The following is a 3,927-nucleotide window of genomic DNA, read 5'->3' as shown; positions in this document are numbered from 1 at the left end:
ATCGAACCCCCGCTGGACATGATGATTCTGGGGCTACAAAAAGTTGCGGTGCGATCGGAGACGAAGCAAGCGCGCCCCTTGACAAAGGAAGAGATGGATCAAGTAATCCGCAGCCGGACCGATTGGAAGGAACGCGTTGTCTTACGACTCGCGTGGATAACGGCGAGTCGTTGGTCCGAGATCGCGGCCTTGACAGCCAAAAATTTCACAATGGAGGCGGACGGGGCCTTAATTTTGGATTGGTCCGTCGCGCCGAAGACGGCGAGAGCGGATCCCCACCGCGCCTCGCGGTTTGTGAAGATACGAGGGCAGGACGCCTTCGACAATATAAAGCTATGCAGGACACTTCAAGAAAACGAAAAGCTCACGAATATTACTAATGCCCAAGTCGAACGAGCTCTGGCTCCTTGGGATGCCACGGCGCATTCCATAGAACGGGGAGCGTTGAGACACGCCGCTCAAACCGTGGAGACATACAATTTGAATTCACACGTGATCTAGCAGTTGGCGAAGCACGTCGACCCGTTCGACCTTCCCCAGAACACGGTTCGATATTTGGGGAGATACACCACAATGCTGACCCAGGTGTCGTCGCTGGTCGCATTGATGTGAAGGGAGAAACGGCGGAAGGGCAAGAACCCTGGCTAAGAGCAGAGGAGCGTTTTTTCCATGATTTTAATCACAATCATGCCGCTACAATAACGAGACGCGCCACAAGGACGCGTCTGGCCACTCCACACGACGAACACGCTATCCCGTTACAGCAAGTCAACGTGCCCGTATTGAATCTGGAGTGGATTAAAAGTCGGTTGAAACCGGCCACCTTGGAGAGGCTCATGCAAGTGTGGGGACTCGTGGGGCGGTCCCCTTTCCCTCCGTCTTCCTCCGGTAAAGCGCGCGAAGGCTCACGGAGAATTCCAACCGCTGACGCGAGATTGTTAAGAAAAGCAGGAATAATCGAGGACGCTTCGTCCACAATAACAGGCGGATGGATAATACCCTTTCTCGGTTGTGGAGGAGAAAACCACCGGTTTGAGACGACGATGGATCGCGTGGCCACGCGGCAAGAGCAGAGACGACCCTTATGAGGCTAATGTTCCTCTTTTACATATTTCCCATTATTTGCCGCCTGTGATGGCTGAGGCCGCTTCCTGCCTGGACTTAAAGGCATCCTTTTTTCAAGTCCCTTCACCGCGGGAGACGCGGCATCTCTTTCGATGCCGCGTGGAGGACGGCACGCTGGTGGAGCTGACACGGCCGCCAATGGGATACAAGGCCGGCCCAGAAATTCTCCAGATTATTACCTCAGCAATTGCGGTGGTGACGACGGTGGTTCACCGCCTCTGGGCCGCACCTCCATCGGTGCGTGTCGGCGTTTGGATCGATAATATACGCATTGCAGGGTCGAAAAGCGACGCGACATTGTGGGAGGCCCAAGTGCTTCGTAATGCGGACAGTAGTAATGCCACGATAGGGAAGAACGGGAATCGGGCGCTACGCATTACACCTTTCTGGGGTGCAATTTGATCACACTCACCGGGCGGTATCCCTGAGTGAAAGGTTTGTCCGGTCTGTACGCGCCATGCCGGCGCTCAATTCTTCAACCATCGCGGGAATGGAGGTTGTGGCGTCACGCTTTTTGTACGCGGCGGCCATTTTGGGCACGCGTTTATGCGACCACCACTTTTCCATCAAGGCAGTGCGACGACGATTATCGGCATTTCACCAAGGGATTGTGGAGAAGACATCCCCGGCGAACCTTCCGTCGGCAGCGGTTGGTTTGGGCGAGAGATTGCGACACACCATCGAGAACAATCGCAAGCGAATCATCAAGTCCACCGAGAAAGCATCGGCCGCCATCATCACGGACGCATCGCTCCATGGATGGGGCGCCGTTTTTATTCCAGACTCCGGCGACGTTAAAATTGCCGGGGGAAGTGGGAGAAGAAACCTTTTCTTATCATGCAGGCCGAGGCACGAGCGGTCCGCTTAGCCTTATCGGCCTTTTCCGCCATCTTGCCATCCACCATGGGCGTTTGGGTGGACAACACTTCGCAGCAAGGAGCGGCGAATAAAGGCAGCTCGGAATCGCACGCCATGACATGGGGGCTGCGACGGATATATGAGTTTTTGGACTCTCGCGGAATACAGGCAACTTTTGCCTACGTGCGGTCTGCAGAAAACCCCGCAGACGGCATATCACGCGGTCGTGTTTTTACACTTCAGGACTTGGCGAAGGGGTGGAACTTGCGAAGGGGAGCGGCGGGGTCTTGTGGTTGGAGGACCCCAAAGTCTGCCACTTCGTAAGTAATAATATTTCAATCCTAACTGAGGACAAAGGACCATGCTGGTGGTCCACAGAATTCTATATATTGAATGAGAATAAAACATTGAAGCAATTAACTAAAGAACCTTTTTTCCTAACTTGTTTGGTTTCCATAGATACTTTCAGGGTCCGGCCAGCTGCCCGGAAGATTATTCTGCATAAGAAAAAGCGAGGAAAGAAGAAAACCCGCGGGACAAAAGACCACGGGCGAAAAGAGGCGCACACCGCCTGCGGCTCCTTTCTCGGGGCTTGCGGGGCCGCCCAATGTGCATAATGACGCGGTTTCGCCTCGGAGAAAAACTCCGAAAAATTAAGGGAAGACCGGGAATCGAACCCGGGTATTCAGAGCCACAATCTGATGTTCTGCCACTGAACTATCTTCCCGCAGCGCACGGCCATAGTCCAAAAGCGACGGAAGATTCTTCCTCGGACAATCCCCCCGTTATTTTTTCCTTTTTGTTGCTACTTTTCGGTCCCGCCCCAAACCCGCGAACACGCTCACAATGTCACCCAAGGACGCGGGTTCGATTCCCGCAAAGGCGCATGATTTTCTTTTGCGCGAATACCCTCAACAAGAACACGCTCCCGAGCCGCACAAGACGGGAACGAGAAGGAGTGAACGGAATGGGGACGGAGTTCACCAGATCCTCGACGAGCGCCCACACCAAGTGAGCGCATATGTGTGCGCATTGTGGTGGCCACCGCCGCGGCATGATCCCTTCATCGGATTGGACACGCCTGTATATATTCATCTGCGTGCGTGCCTTCATAATGCGAGAGGTGCCCGATTTCGGGCTCTTCCAGCCGCAAGACGCCGCCGCTTCTCTTCATCAAGCCTTGGGGTGGAAAAACGGCATTCTTAAGAAACAAAGCGGATTGCTATTGACAGCAAAGCCAGCTATACACAGTCACCGACCCCCGACCGTGAGGCAGAAATGCAAAGGACAAGTCAATTCTCCCTCCTACTCCAAGCGCGCCCGCGTAACACGCATCCACGGTGCGTCAGAAGCAAGTTAAATCCAGGCGAACCACTTGCTTGGAAATACGGTTCCGGACGTAAAAGGACATTACTTCCGTTTCCCAAATTCATGTTTGGAGACGGCTAACACGCTTACAAGACAGCAAGAAGGGTAGTGAATGCCCTCAATCGCGTCTTTTTTCCATTTCACCCTCTCACAAGGCAGTAGGGTTTTCCAAAGGCATCAAAAGACAGAACACATCCTTGAGCATTGTTTCTTCTTCCATTTTTAGGCAGCAGGACGACAACGAGTCCGCCGCCACATCGAGGCTAGTTGCTTATTCCTATTCCCCTCTTGACGCACCTTTTAATCATTACAGAACCGCTTGCTGCGCTACGTAATGCGCCGTATGGCAAGGCCCCCGGACCGGATGAAGTCTACAGTGAGGCACTGCGACATATTTCGTCAAAGGGCCTCCGATTCCTTCTTCGCTGCGTTAACCGCAGCTGGACGACTGGTGCGATTCCGGCTGAGTGGAGACGCGCTACCATCGTTCCACTCTTAAAACCCGGTAAGTCGCCGGAACTGCTTGAGTCATATCGACCCATCAGGCTTTACTCCATTTGTGAGTAAGGGTGCTGA

At 53.7% G+C, this 3,927-nt stretch overlaps 1 non-coding gene across 1 annotated transcript, besides 6 other annotated features; it reads right to left on the bottom strand.

The window, feature by feature from the left end:
• Nucleotides 1-2,486: a sequence feature (areas not merged during assembly with more than two copies in the genome that could not be assigned to a particular haplotype).
• Nucleotides 1-2,505: a mobile genetic element.
• Nucleotides 2,260-2,480: a mobile genetic element.
• Nucleotides 2,487-2,913: a sequence feature (haploid, non-Esmeraldo-like haplotype).
• On the bottom strand, nucleotides 2,640-2,710 carry Tc00.1047053508861.10. Its single transcript has one exon. It is a non-coding gene; the product is annotated as a tRNA-His (tRNA).
• Nucleotides 2,914-3,843: a sequence feature (haploid, Esmeraldo-like haplotype).
• Nucleotides 3,844-3,927: a sequence feature (areas not merged during assembly with more than two copies in the genome that could not be assigned to a particular haplotype).

Source organism: Trypanosoma cruzi, genomic scaffold (assembly GCF_000209065.1).
Source record: "Trypanosoma cruzi strain CL Brener 1047053517081 genomic scaffold, whole genome shotgun sequence".
In the NCBI taxonomy this organism is placed as follows: Eukaryota; Euglenozoa; class Kinetoplastea; order Trypanosomatida; family Trypanosomatidae; genus Trypanosoma; species Trypanosoma cruzi.
Note: the sequence above shows the minus strand (reverse complement) of the source record. Positions and strands in the feature narration are given on the sequence as shown.